We start from the raw sequence: 16,695 nt of genomic DNA, 5'->3' as shown, positions 1-16,695 counted from the left end.
TACAAAAATGTATACTTTTTCTTTGCCTTATCTACTTCTTGGATAGGAACAACCAGAGTGATAGGAGAAAGGCAAGTAGCTGCATATAGCTGGAGAGTGAGAAGGATTCTGTGTCTGTTTGGCGTCAGGATATGTTCTTTTAAGTTCTGGCTTTATTTTACCCAAGTTTAACTGGTTCAGTGACTGAGATGGGACTTATGTATATTAGACAAAAGATATGTGTGATTCATATGGATAAGTTCTAAGATGGCAGCAGGAGCGTAAGCAGCTGAAAGCAGATCTCTTAGTATTAAACAGATTAAATTAGCACAATTGTGTTGTTAATTGTTAACAGAAATTCTTAGCGGAAGAGTGTATGTCCAAAAGTGTTACAAGGGAAAGAAAAAGTGAAGGAAATGGGATGAAAACTGAAAACTCAGGGGAGGACTGAAAGCAGTGTGGTGAAGCAGCTCTGGGAAGAACAGATGTTCTGGCAGCAGAAGGAGAAAACTCTTCAGTCACTCTAGAGGAAGATTGACCAAATGGATTCTGAGATTTTTAAGATAAGTGGGCTCCTCTTGGAAAATATACAGTCAAATAACAGAAGACTGCAGGCAATAGATGTTTTATCCAGGCATTCAGAAGAAATAGTGCATATGTAAACTGCTGAAAAAATAGATGAAAGAAAAAAATGGTGGAACAACAAATTAAAATATGGCCAAGTGGTAAAGAAACTGTCTGAACTCAGGGAGATGTCATGCAAGATATTAAAATAGTGAGAGCATACAGAGTAAATATTCCCAGTGTGAGAATGAGAGAACAGCTCCAGATGTAACAGCTAAAGAAGAAATTCTTCGCATTTTGTAGATGAGGTGTAAAGTCTTAAAAGTTGGAGATATGAGTATTTATGTAGATAAAGACTTCTCATTATTAACACAAGCTAACAGAAATGACTTTTTTCATAGGTTCATAGTTTCATAGGAGATTACTAGACTAATAGCTCAAGAGCCCTTACAAGCCTAGTCATTTATACCTAGATTTTACTCAGTTTTATATCCATAGAGGAAAGATAACAATGGTCAGAAGCGAGGTTTTGACAATTATTACAGACTCCAGCTGTCCATAAGGGACATGGGCACCACCCCAGGAGTGAATTTGTGATTTTCCACCATTGGTCAAGACTGCGCTTGAAGATGGTCAGGGAAGTGCTCTGGTTCACATGAATGGAAAGCCTAGTTCAGAGGAGAAGTATTCTCCGGGACACATATCTGTCTCTACAGCATGATCTATTCTTGTCAGAGATCAGGTTTAAATCCTTTGAGGAGGTAACCCTCATGCAGTTAGTTTTGCAACCGTGCAACATTTCACCAGGGCTGGGTCAGAGACTACCTTGCAGGTCAGGCATAGACCACCCCTCAGTAATCAGTAGAAAAATGAATACAGTGATAGAGCTTTTAATCAGTCCACGTATGACATGTCGGTCATACCCTGTATTTTTTGTGGCGAGAAACCTCTGAGGACGCTCCATCTGTTGCAGGTCCTTGGTGAGGTACATGTCAAAGGGTGCATTTCCTTCTGTAAGATCCTGCAGAAAAAATTAAACTTCTTTTTAAATTAGTTTATCCTGCTTTACTTGGAGTAATTTATTCAGCTGGATTAAAAACCTACACAGACCCATAAAAGTCACAAGGTTTACTGGCAAAGAGAAAACAAAGACTGGAGAAAAAGGAAAATATGGCGAATGAGCAAACAAGCAATCAAGCAATCATAGGGTACAGAAAAGCCAATGATGGTCCCTCCAAGGAAGATATTCTTTTAAAGCCCTTTCCTGTTTTCCAAAAGAAAATGATAGGTAAAACAAAGGAAATTAAATAGTTTTCAAAAAAATGTGAAAGGCACTATAAAAAATGCACTGGGAACATTGAATGAGGACACTATTTGAAAAGGATAAATGTTTATATGGCAGCAGATGTGATAGTCTTAAAAAATGAATTGCTTTTTGAAGGATACATTAAAATCTTTAAAATCAATAAGTACTAGACAAAAAATAACTGATTAATATAAAACTCATAATTATCATAGATGAACGTTTTTCTTAAAAATGAAAGTTTAAGTTTAACAGAATGGAGGGACCTATACTGCATGCTGCCTGATAAAAGCTCCTGTTTTTCAAATTGCAAATTATTTTTTGTTGCATTTATTTCTAATAAAAGTACTATGGCAGTATAGAAGGGAGAAGGAAAGGAGTATATGATTGAATGAAAAAAATAAATGACTATATTATGTAATGAATAGACAATATTGTACAACATTATTTCTGGTAATACATGTTATATTTGCAAAAAAAAAAAAAATAAAGAAGCACTTCGCCTCCAGAGTAGTTAAATAAGATCACAATCTGGAAATCATTCACACATTCACATCCAGCTTACCATTAATAAGACCCCTTATCACATCATGGATAACTACAGGACCTCCTCTATACCCCCCTCAGCCCATAACTCCTACCTAACTTGTATGGAGTTCCTATGCATTAAGTCAAACAGCATTATTCTAGGGGACTCCAACTAACCCACCTTAAACTGTGAGACATACATTTCCTCTAATATATATGCCCAGAAATTTCTGGGATTTAACAATACAAACTCTCTGCATCAGTTTGCCCATATCCTAACCAGGGGCAATAAAATCCTGCCTGGATTTGGACCTTACACATATGTGATACCTCTGCTCACTACCAGTTGTAACTCACTGCCTGGTCAAAATTGGACCAAAATCAGTTGCATTCAACTTAAGACTGCAGCTAGAAGCATCATGCAGTAAACTGGTATTCAGAGATTATACCAAAGCTAATCTACTGAAACCAAGTGATGACCTGGCTGATCCCCACTGCTTATGTGGTGTCTTTACTGCCAAATTCTGTGCACATGTGAATAGCTGCATAGATGCATCTGTCCCCCTCTGAAGTAAATACAGCACCAAATTCAAAAAGAAACCCATATGATGGATCCCAAATATTAATAGGCTCAATAATAAAAGAAAAAAAAAAGATCATTGCATGTAAAAATAGATGCAAAAAAGCTCTTGTTAAACATAACAGAGAACATTGGAGCCTTATCATTTGACCCTTGTGAAATGAGATGTGAAGTAAAAATTGTCAGCCAGCAAAGGACAACCAAAAACATTCTTTAACTATGTTAGAAACCTTAGAAATTATGCCCAGCACAATGCAGAGCTAATAGTAAATGATGTCACATACTTGAACCCTGAGCACATAGCTAATCTGCTAGCAGATAAATTTAGCTCTAACGTAACCCCCTCTATCCTGCTACATTCCTATATCTCAAACTTGCATCTGTGCACCCTCAGTTTTCCCATGAACAAGTCCTCAAGGCACTTGTCAAGGTCAAGAACACTGTTTCAGTGGGGATGGATATCTTATTGGGCTGCTTCATCATCAGCCTGAAATGAGACCTTTCAGACCTCCTACAGAGGCTATTCAGTGTCAGCCTCCAAAGAACCTTTGTATGGGATGAATTGAGGACAGCAACTGTCATCCTCCTGCACAAAGGTGGATCATCAATACACACAGAAAATTATATTATCATAAGTATGACCAGTCTCATCTTTAAGGCTATGGAATGGATCATTATATAATTAATAAATAAGAATATAGGCAGCCTACAAACTCTCAACCTAAGCCAGTTTGGTTTTTGTTAAAGGCAGATCCTGTCTACTTAACCTGGGTGATTTCCTCGAGAAGGGTTACTGAACCAATGGATGAGGGCAAATCAATACACACTGCATATCTATACTTTGTAAGGGTGTCACCACCATCCCACACTCAGGTATCATATATAAACTATCCCAATATATGTTAATCCCCATGTAACTCATTGGATAACAAATTGGCTCTCAAATAGAACCCTGGAAATTAGGATTGGTGGCTGTACCTCCCCCAAAAAGAGTGATCAGTCCTTGGGCCACTCCTCTTTGGTGTTTACTTCTGAGAGGTCAAAACTACTGTTAAAGGTTTATGGCTGACCAAGTTTGTAGATGACTACAAACTTGGTACCATCATTAACTCCCAGTGGATACCAGGATCCTCCAAGAGGGCCTTTCCCACACTAAAAGCTGGTGTCAAAACCATGGAATAAAACTGAATGCTAACAAATGTATAATAATATCCTTCAAAAAGCAAGAAATCCCTTATAAGTATCGCATTATCAACACACCGTTGAAAACTGATCCAGTAGTTAGGGACCTGGGAACTCATGTAGAAAATGAGTGGTCATTTTATCACCATATATCCACTCTTGTAAGAAAATAAATATTATTACTAAGGGTATTGCATCCAGGTCCAGAGTGTGATCATTCCACTGTGTTCTGCACTCATCAAGTGGATTACTTGAGTTTAATGCCCCCTTCAGAATGTACCTGTCCAAACATCTGACACAACTCAAATGCCCACAACACTTTCTTTCTGAGAAAATTAAGGGCTTAAACCATAAAAAAATATGCAGACTATCTCAGATACTCTTTCTTCTTGTTGGTGTTTGTACGGGCTACTGAGAGGCAGCAACTGCCATGCATAGAGATCCTCATGAGACCCTTACCTACTGTACATTCACAAGTCCAATGAGAGCATAAACAGCTGCTCAGGAGATCTAAATTTCTTTTGCCACATGAATAGAACATGTTTCAGGAACAGAAATTTATCACAGAGAGTACACCTTCTTTGGAATTGTTTTCCTCTACACACAAAACAAAGTACTTTTCTTATACTATTCAAACACAATCTAGATGAATGGATGGATAGCCACAAACGTATCCCTGGTTTAGCATAACTGTCCCTCATGGCTAGGGGCAACATGTAATTGTTCTGCTTATCTCTGGGTTATTTGTACTTGAAACATAAGGATTAAAAACTTCATGGGACTGCATGGCTAGGCTTCTAAAGATCCTCATGGCTCAATAGCCTAAAAAGTGCCTATAAACCTATGAACCTGAAAGAAAAAAAGAATGAAATAAGCATGTTAAGTGAAAAGAGGCTAGATAGCAAGATTCACAAAAAAGTTGCCCTAGAATCACTAACTGAGGGTTTTTTTTAGTGAAGGTGTTGTTTATTTTAATTAAAATATAAAACATGCACACTGAGGTATTTTAGAATCATTGTGATATGTAAATGCAACTGAGAAAACAACTACTACATTTCATTTTGCTGTCCTTTTGCCCAGACTGCCACATATCCAGTGCTCTTGTAAGGTAATTTTCCTTCCTTGAAAATTTCAGCTAGTTTGCAAGAGGGTGGAGTTGCTGGGTCTGAATAGTAAAGCAGGCACTTTTAAAACAGCTATAGCATCTGAAATATTTAGCTTCTCTCTAGAAACACAAGGGCAGACAGCTTTAGAAAATAAAAAAATGCAGGCAAGAAATAAACAGATCAGTGATTTTAATAGCTGTTATTCTGTCCTAAAGAGTTTGAATTATAAGAACACTGGAACAAGCTTTACACAGCTCTTTGTATAAAGCATCAGCTGTGTGGCTTTGCAAATCTATGTATATAGCTAATTTGTTTATTTCTTGAAGACAGAGAAATGTATGTGTTTTAAAAAGAAATCACATTTGTTTCAGACAATACTACAGAAATATATAAAAAAGGCACAAAAAGAGAGAAAAGTCTATGAAATGACTATGATGAACCAGTTTATAACAGAGAGATAAAGAATATAAGTTAAGTAGAATAAAATGTAATTTTACTAAGGCATAATTTGATTTATTGTTTTGTAATATAAATGCTCTTGTTGATAAGAAAAAGTCAAGACACGGTACTGATCTATATTTACACTAGTAATGCAAAAATAAAAAATGTTACAGGAAACACATCTGACTCGGAGAACATGAATCTTTTGTAAAGGACAGTGGTAAGGATGGTTTCTTTGATAGAACAGATGTACAGCAAAAGAAAGGGGCCTTAATATTAATTAAAAATGGTATAGGAATAAAGAACGAGAAGCAGATGCAGGACAGGCAGAGAAGATTCACAGAGGTGAGAGGATGTTGCAGGGTGTAAGAATTATGCTTGCTAACCTATTTATTCATCTAAAAGTTGTGAGACACGATAGAAAGAACATTATGCAAAACAGTAAAATGAAATGCAATGGCTGTTTAAATGTGAGGCTTGTACCTTTCATCCAAGATGGATGATGGTAACTTGGGACTGGAACACTAAAGGAAATAAGGAAGATGTCTTTGGAGGAGCAAGATACCATAGATTAACACTTAAGGGTAGATATTTCGGGAAATATATGCATGTATTTAGGATTGTTAATGTAATGAAAATAAGGCAGAAAGATGAAGAATATACACGTTTTTAGTGAAATATGGTTCCTGAACAAGATTAAATAGATGTTACATACAAAAAAAAAAAAAAAACAAACAAACAAACAAAAAATATTGTAACATAATCCAAACCATGAAAACACATAAAAATATATCTGGTGATAGTGTCAGACCACCCACCTGTACAAATTAAGTTTTGTAAGCAAGTAAAAGTATATTGTGATAAATACTGGCAATTTCCTCTATTCCTAGTGAAAAGTAAGCCATTTAATTGTTGGATACATCAAACTTTAACTGAAATGATATTTTAACATGACAGTAAAGACCTTGCCTAAAGACCTGGGTTAATTGTAAACTGAAGATAAGAAATGTAGTCACAATGGAATCAAATTAGATAGTGGGCATCTAGAATGCTATAAAAAGTAAGGGCTTTAAAGAAGCAAAACAGAATAAAAGGAACACAGCAGGCTGAAGAGCAAATGAAGAAGGTTAGAATGTTTATGAAAAAGTATTTCAGGAACATGAACGAATATAGCACTGTACAACTGAATCTTTGGCTCAGCATTTGTGGCAACATAATTTGAAAGGATGATAAGTAAAATCAGGAATTATGAGAACAGCAAGGTAGACATGGACCTTGGGATGATTATGAATGTAATGATGAATTATTGCATTATGTTATATAGGTGCAGAAGTGAAGACTAACATGTAGGAAACAGTAACATATTACAGACAATTACAATTTCATTGGTTAACAGAAGTACAGGGAGGGGTATTTACATCAAAATAAAGGAAATAGAAATTTAAGAAGCAATGAGGAACCAGTATGCAAGGAAAACCCTTGTTAGTTACGCAATTCCAAAAGAAGTATGGAAAAAGGAGCAGGAGATAATAAAAGTCTGAAAAGTACCTTTTTCACTATTATTCTGGTTGGGGATGTGCCTGTGCCTTGGAAAGATATGGTAATGGCAGTTATACCAAAGAGGACAAAGATCCATTGATACAGTTTCATACTGACCTTTTTCAATTCTGAATCATGTTTATGACAATTTTTGGAAAAAAGAATGGTAAACATATTGCCAATAATAATAGATTTTGATCAATGTGGCTTTATAGAAGGTGGATAAATATTTGATTATATTAACAGAACCACCCTTATGATTTAAAAGGATGCTGTGGACAATAATAATATATTAATGTTAATAGGTTTGGATGCTGAAAAAGAATTTGATAGTGTGAGTTAGGAATTTATAAAGATAGTCCTTGAGGTATTTGGGTTTCCACTAACAAGGATAACATTACTATTTAATATCTGCAGAGGAGCTTAAGTTAGGGTGAAATCTGGTGATAATCTATCTGAAATGTTTAGCCTTACAAGAGGAACTAGGCACTAATGCCTACTTTTACCATTACCTCTTTGCTTTATATTTGGAGACATTAATTAGGAACATAAGACAACCAAACATAATTGTCTATAAATGGAGAAATTATAATGATATTTTGCAGATGATATGATATTATGTTACCTTTTTTGTCTCTTTTTTACTTCTAAATTGTCCTGTGGACAAGAGACATGAAAGTTCAGCCTATTTTAACTGAACCAGAATCCATAGGACAAGTTAGAAGTAAAAAAGGAATGGATAAGGATTTTTCAAAGGTTGTGGTTTGGAATTTGACCACAGAGTGAAGATCAAAAGTGTAATAGAAATTAATTGGAATGGAGTATTTGTTTCTACTGGCTTAACAGACATACTGTAAGAAGCATCAACTTTTCAATATAAAAGAAATTCTAACGTTAAAAGGATATTAGAAAAGTGTTCAAGACCTAAGTTTAGTACAAAAAAGAACTGGATGTTTAAATGTGGGGCTTGTACCTAGTATTAGAATGGCAAACACCACAGTACCCTCATACCCCAGAGTGATAACTAATTGGGAGAGATACAGCTGGGCAAAAAAAGAGTAGTATATTTAGTGAGTTACACAGCATGTCAAGTGTTCCATTTGGGTAAGTCAGAGCGAGCACTTAGAATCCAGATTTATCAGCATACACATCAGGAATGGTGATGTGATGTGATGAATGCTTTATACTAGCAGTCTGTAGTTTGTAGTAATTTTACGAAATGTATGTTCTTCATTTTGGAAAAGGTTCCTGTTTTTGAAAGGGGAGTAAACTGGGAAAACATACTGCACGTAAGAGAATTATACTGGCCATTGGCGTTGAATGCATCTGAACCACCTGGAATAAATGTGCACATGTCTATAAACTGTATTTTGCAAAAGAAAGCAGCTAAGTTACAAATGTTTATATTTATTTTTAATTAATAACAAAAATATTTTCAATTCAATTGTTAAACATGATGGTTATTTTGAATTTAAGTAATATAATAGATTACATGGTTGCTGATTGGATTTTGAGAACATGTGATTTGTTTGAACATGTAATATAATAAAGCTGATAGTAAGTATAAGTAATAGTTCTGATGAAGTTTTGTCATTTACAAGAATGAAAGCTGTCAACTATTTATGTTTAATAAAGCTAGTAGTTGTGTTTTTGAGGAGTTACTTTGTAGTGTATTTTTTTGTTTTTGTGTTTTTGAGTTCACTGTGTAAGTAGTTTTGGTTCCTGAGTTTATTGTGATTTTTGATTTCCCATCCACTGGTCTAGGTTATGCTTGAATGGGTTTAGGGAAGGGGTCTGCTTCACGTGGATGGGAAGCCTATTCACGAGAACTTGAATTCTCTGAGATAAATACCTGTCCCTCCAACATGTCCTATTTAAATTGCAAGCAAAGATTAAATCCTTGGATCTAGTAATTCTAATTCTGTTTATTTTATGGACATGCAAAAGGTCCTTCAGGATGGGATCCAAGGATGCCTTGTATGCCAGGCATAAACTGCCCTCCACACTCTGTAGGAAACAGATTATAGGGATAAAACTTTTAGGCAATCTGCAAAAGGCATTGTGTTTATGCCCTGTACTCTTTTTATGAGGTACCCTGTGGATGCTCCAGTTGTTATATGTGCCTGGTGAAGTACATATCAAAGGGAGTGTTATATTTAATGATGGGTCTGATGAGTACAGAGTGTAGTGGCATGATGACTTCTCTGGTGCTAGATGCCATGCTCTTGCTTATAAGTTGAGTGATACAGAATAATTTTTTCATTGTCTTAGACCCAGGTTGGTCAAAAGCTTAGTTACTATCTATATAAGTCTTTAAGTCCCTAAATCCCTGACTACTATGTCTACTTTTAGGAGTGATTTATTGATGAGGTAGTTTCCTGGGGTGGATGACTATCTAAAAGGTACTATTATGTATTTCTTGGCACTGACTTTTAAGCCATGGCTTTGGCATCAGTCATCTGTCTGTGTCAGACCATTCTGTAAAGTGTTAGTATCTGGAGAGTGGTTCTATGATTGCTCCCAGCATGCATTCATCTGCAAACATGGTAAGTTAGAGGTACTTGACATTGATCTCGACTTCCGAGAAATAGATTCCAAAGTGGATTGGACCCAGCACAGAGCCCTTGTGGACTACACTTGTGCCCTGCAACTTTGTGGAGGTGGTCTCTCCTATCCTAACCTCCTAGATCCTATCTGTGAGTCAGTTGGCTATCTAGTGAGTGACATAGGGGTTTATGCCTAATTCACGAGTTTGTTTACAACGCTAGATTGGAGTATTGTATCAAATGCCTTACCTAGGTCAATGTAGGCAATTTGCTCCATTTTGTCCTCATCCATTACCTTGGTAGCCTTCTCAAAGAAATCCACCAGGTTCAGTAGGCATGACCTGCCTTTAATGAAACTAAACTGTGTTGGGTCCAGTGCCTGAAGGCTTACTATGCCATTGATAATCATTTCCATAATTCTTTCCATGACTTTGCATATGTCTAGTCAGACTAATGGGCCTGTAATTCTCAGGAACCATTTTTGGCTCACCTTTGCGCAGAGGGATGACTGTTGCAATCTTCCATTTGCATGGCACAAAGCCTGTTCAGAGGCTGTGGTTGAATAGTGACTGCAGTGGCCCTGCATGGCAGGTCATAGTTCAGGCTATTTAAAAGGGATCTGGGGATATTACTGGGGCCCATTGAAGCTGTATTCTTACCTTAGGTGATTGATATGCTTGCATAAATACAAGATCTTCCTGCATGCAGTGAATACACATTTAAGTTTGTGTCTCATCTAATGTTTCTGATTTTGACAGATACTGTATCTTGTGTATTTCTTGTGTTATACACTGATTCATAAAGACAGAAGGGCTTGATGTTAATAAACAGCTGTAGTTTTCTCATGCTGCATGTAATCATTTTTCTACAGTGTGTCCCATTTTGTTTAATGTGGGATGATGATCAATTAACACTGCATTCTTAGACTTTGCTTTAGTGTATCCTATTATGTTTCATGATGCTACTTGTTAAATGCTGTTATTAACAAATCAACCAATGGTGCAGAGCTGTGCTGGAAACAGTTGGATAGAGGGGTCAACAACAACAGTTGTAATGCCTTGCTGATGCTTCATTTTACTGCACTTTATGGGGAGGGGCAGCACTTGTAAGTAGTTAAATGATTCTACAAAATGTGAAAATATAAAATATTTATGCATTTTTTGTATGAATGGTACTTATGGAAAATATACAAAGAGAAACAGCATTATGTAACACTTTTGATATATTGTACCATTTCTAGCATCACAGCACTGCATAGAAAATGCATTTTAAGTTAAAGTATTTGTTAGCACATTTACCGAATTATTACTTAAGACATAGGCAAACATACATGTATATAAAAGAAAACAAACCATATTAATAAATTCCTAGTTATAAACATCATATATCACATATTTTTCTACAACTATCCTCAGTCCAGCATTACATTATTCTGCAGGAATTGTTCCCTCAATTTCCATTTTTTTCTATGTAATTTTCTCCTACCCTTTTCTAAAGATCTCACTTCCATTTCATTTATCTCTGTTATAATATTCAGTAATGTGATGATATGGGCAAGTACCAGCATAATTAGCTGGAGTTTTGTAAGGAATTATATGCCCTTTGAATATCAAACTAACTTATGCAAGATATGTCTGTTATAAATGTATTAGAACTGTATGTCATTTGTATATCAAACTGATTTTGTACAGATGCTTGTGCTGAAAATGTATTTGTGAGTTTTACTTGTGCTGAAATGTATCAACAGTGCACCCTGCTGAAATGCAGGGAAATGTGCATGTATTATTGTAGCTGAATTAAATGTATATGTTCTAATAGAGGATACCGGCACAGCAGAGGTTAACTTCAAGAAAAATAAGAGAAACATAAATGAGCTGTTAAACCATTAAATGGTACCCCACAATGCTGAGTTGGAACAGAGACGCTGGGTCTGGGAAAGCCTTTGTCCATTAACTCAGTGAAAAGAAGGGAGGACCCGGGTACTACCATAAACATTTGGATGTGTATTGTGGCCATCTATGTTAACTTTCTGTCTCAGTTTCAGAGGGGAATACTGTGAGAACATAGATTCAGGTGACCAGATTAGATCATTCTACTAGCCCTCTTGAAAATTATATTTTAGATATTACAAAGAGAAACCTCAAGAGTATTGAGTATTCTGTCTGGAAAGCCTGACTAGAAAGACCCTCACCCACAGCATCTTGCCTTCTGGTAGTAAGAAACTTAACTAGGGAAGAGTAAAATTGTTTTACATTCAGTCAGGAATATAGTGAAGCTTAGTTTAGATATTGTTTTTCTTTATTTGTCTGAGTCTGTACATTTCTTTTCAATATTTCCTGTGATCTGAACGCTCTGCTTTATTGTGAATATATCTTCTTCTTCTTCTTCTTCTTCTTATTATTATTATTATTATTATTAATAAATATATTTAAAACTTTTATTGTGGCTGGTCCTTGTAGGAAGTAGCTAACCTTTGAGAGTACTTATGCTTATTTGGTGACACTGTGTCAGCTACTCCGGAGGCCTAGCTGTCTTAGTGAACTACTACCATTTGTATTAGTATTAATATTACACAGTAGAATTGGATACGCTTTTAAGAGTCTTATAGTAACTGACTGGTGTCAATGATAACTATTTTATAGTCTGGGCAAAGTTGGTAGTGTGGGTAATCTGTGCCAGCCTTTCCCAGGTGTGTGTGTGTGTGTGTGTGTGTGTGTGTGTGTGTGTGTGTGTGTGTGTGTGTGTGTGTGTGAAAATTAAATCTTAAAGAGTGTGTGTGTCAGCTACTTGGGGCAGGGACACAAAGCACTAGGTTTACAGAGAGGGTGATGGAGGACTTAGCTTGGACACTCAGCTGAGGACCTAACCCTACAACTGAACCAGTGGGGAGTCTTATTGGGGACCTGGAGGAAGACAATTAAAGAGACATCCAGACCTCCGGCTGAGTGTGTTCCCTGTGTGCTCTTAAGGGAAATGGTACTTGATGCAGAGTGGTCTGCGTCTGGAAATACTGAGTGTATCCATTTGCATTCCAAGCGCACATCCATCTCCAGTGTCTTTGGTGAGGATTTAGGCTCCTTGATTACTGACCCAGTGTGGGGATGATACATATTGGTGGCCACCACATATTGGTAGCAGTGGTGGGCATCACAAGTACTTCAAATACAGTTGGGTTAGACGTTCATTTACATTTTCTAGTAATTGCTTTTTGATAGCAACCAGAAGTAAACAAATCAAGGCCTTATTATGTCTAGGCACTTCAAATCTTCTGTCCCAGCTCAAAAAAATAATTCTCTTAGTTACATCTATTTGTTCATCCAATATTTCTGACATAGTACTCTGTAGGAATTTTTTAAGTCTGCCAACTCATTACACTCCAGAAGCATATGTTACCAATTACCTCATTCTTCACCATCACACCTCCAACAGTTGCCATTCTTTAGAGTCTGCTTGAGGTATAAAAATACCTTTGCAAACACGTCCAAGCAAAAATCCTAAATCATCTAGACTTTGTCACATACATAGGATCCATACGTATGTCCTCCCACTGTTTCTTGTGAATTACTTATCCAGTCCCTCTTTCCAATCTTTTCTAACTCCTCTGACTGATTCCTATAGTTATTGTGTAATATTTTATATGCCCCACTAATTATCATTTCTTAACAGCATCTTTTCTTCCAGATTCAACTAAAAACTCTTCCAGAGGTCTTTCACTTAGGATTCCCCCTATCCCTTTCTCTTTGCCTATACACTGGCATCAATCCCTGATAGAGAAGGCAGTGTCTAGCCTCAGTTCAAATATCTTCTTGGTCTCCTCTCATTCTATTACATTTCCCTCTCCAGTTATTTGCTCCACATACCTTGGTTCTTTTGCCAGTTTCTCCAATAAATTTTAGACCCATCTTGCCTAGTTTCCGTACCCCTTTATCTAGTCTTATGTTTGCTTAGTTCTTACAATACTTTGTGCTACTTTGTGAATATAATATTCTGTATGGCTGTTGTTATTCTCCTTTAGGATCTGCATCCAAATCCCACTCTCTCCTTATTTCTTGACCCCCCCCCCACAGCTTCATCATCATCCATTTCTGCATTGAATTACAGCTTGCTGCTTGTGTTATGTATATGAGCTTTAACTGTGTGGCTATAAAATATCCCTTCCAATCAGATCATTCTAAACCACCTTGTTCTGTTGGAAGGATCATCTTATTCCACTAGATCCTTGCCCTTTTCCCCTCCCAGATAAATTCCTTCAACTCTATTAATTATTGTCCAAAACGTATCCTCTGGTTGATAAAATATGTCTGACCTGCATAAAAAAACTAAAGGGACTAAAATCATTTTCATTGCTTGTTTCTTGCTATCCATATCCATAAACGAGTATTATTTCTTGTTTAGTCATTTCTCACATATCCTTAGCTGCTACAACAGAATCCTTTTTAATCCATGCTTCTAAATACTTAATTTTATCATGTTCCAATAAATATGGGTATTGCAAGACTGATTCATGTGTAGGTACATAATTTAGATAGTTTACAGCTGTAGTGTTTGTTTTATCTTCATTAATTTTATATCCTAAAAAGACATTAAACTGTCTCAAGATGTTCCACAACACTGAGATGTCCTTTTCTGGTTTTACGAAGTATGGGGAGTATGGGATGGCAAACGGTTAAGGTCTAAACCTCAACGAGATACAAAATAATATCATATGCAAATAATAACTTTTCTTAATTACCATACCAATTATAACCCTGACTTTTGGAGTTGCTTATTATTTTTTTCCAAAGGCTCTAAATATAAAGCAAATAACAAAGGGGAAAGAGGACACCTCTGCCTGGTTCCTCTGTTCAGACAGAAGTTCTCATAAAGAAACCACCCACTTTATTTTTTTCCTCCAATCTCTCATATATTTTCCTAATTCATCTTATTATTGCATCAGGAAATGCAAATGCCCTACACATAAAATCCTAACTTACTCTGTTGGATACTTTTTCTGCATCAACACCCACCAACAACGGTGGGATTTTCTTATGCTCTGCTTCCCTCTAGATCATCATTGTTCTATTAATGTTATCAAATGTTTGCCTCCTTTCCACAAAACAACAGTGATCCATATCTATCAGTTTTGACAACACCTTTGCCATTTTTAGCTGTTATAGACATAGACACAAACACTTTATAATCATGGTTTAAAATTGAAATTGGCCTGTATGAAGCTGGGTCTGGTGAGTCTTTACCTTAGTTATTACAGACACTACAGCTTTCTTCCAGGATGTTGGTGTTTCCTCTCCTTTTAAAATACTGTTAAAAAAATTCCAGATTGTTATCACTTTCTTCCCTCCTGGCTTCCAAACATCCACAGGTATACCACCTATTCCTAGGGACTTTCCTGCAGATTGATTAGATATCACCATTTTTATCTCATCTCCTCCTATCTTGATAGTTAATTGTGGAACCTCATCTACCTCTAACACATACTTAAGTCTTCCACAAATATTCCCATTTGTGTTCTTTCTTGATTTTCATATTTCTCTGCTTTATACAAATTTTCATAAACTGTCAAAAATATCTCCATTACCTCTAATAGATTTATGGTTATTTATCTTGTCATAGTTTCCCTGAGTTTGGCAACAACCCTTTGTTCTTTCTGTTGCCTAAGTTGCTGTGCTAAAAGTAATAGCTCAGGAGCTTGACATCACTCTTTCTAAACTCATACCTATTATTCAGATATTCCATTGTTTTCTCATTTGTACTCTGCAGTTGTGCCTCTTATTGTTCTGTGAGATTCCCCTTATTCTGAAGTACTAAACCCTTTGTTAGCTCCTCTAAATAATTTCTGTTACTTCTTAACCTTAAGTTATAGTCTGTTTATTGGCCTGAAGCTCTAGTTACATTTATTCTTTGTGATTTTTCTGGTGGCAGTGTACATAGATTACTTTATTGTCGTATACCTGTAGTCAGACATTTGTATTTATATTTGAATTTATTGTTCTCTAAAATTAAACATGCAAGCAATGTTTCACAAAATTACTGAACATACCTTGCCATAAGTGTCTTAGCATTTTTTTGATGGAATTTTAATGTGCCATGCTTCAGAATTCCATTGCCTCATTCAGGTATAACATTAACTGCAAAATGATACTTTTTTTGTCTAGGTCATTTTTGCCCTTGTGCCTGCTGGACATCAAGTGTTAACTTTTGAATTTGAGAATATCCATGCTCTTTTACTGCAATAGGTACCTAGCAGATGTAACAGGGCAAAATCCATCCTGGGGGATTGTCATACAGCCAATCATAAGAGTGGTTTATGTTCTTGGGGCATCCCAGCTTTATGAACATTTTTAATGGCACTAACAGCACCTGTAGGTGGAGGTAAAAGCAACCCATGTCATCATAGAGGCTCATAATGGCTTCCCCTTGTTAGTGAATGTTCTTGCACAATCATTTGTGAAGTTTACTACCAGGCGGTAGGTTTGTGAGCTGAAAGCCTGCAGCCAGGATGCCCATGTGCATCACCACCCCTTCCCAAATGGACTGTGGCAGTAAGCATCCTGCTCTCCCGAACATGGGAATCGCTATCCTCCCCCGCCAGCTCTATCAAGCACCTGAGCCACTAACTGAACTTGGGTCACCTGAACTGTTTTCAGGGTGTTATCTGTCTATACCCATGACACTGATGTCAAATTGTCCTAAATTTCAAAAAACTTATTCAGAGTACAAAGCAAGCTATCACATTTCCCAGTGAAATAACAGTAATACGGTATCACTACCAAAAGCAACTTACAAACCATAAACACTAGCTTAACAGATGCACAGTCATCTGCCATCCTTGCATGACATGCAAAATGCTATTGTCCTCTTTCTGCTGTTGCTTGTTAACAGCACAGCTCCACTGGTCATCACAGCCACACACACCCCTTTCCCAATAAT

This window comes from Protopterus annectens, chromosome 6.part1 (genome assembly GCF_019279795.1).
Source record: "Protopterus annectens isolate FY-2018-M chromosome 6.part1, PAN1.0, whole genome shotgun sequence".
Taxonomy (NCBI): Eukaryota; Metazoa; Chordata; order Ceratodontiformes; family Protopteridae; genus Protopterus; species Protopterus annectens.
This window is presented reverse-complemented; position numbering follows the sequence as displayed.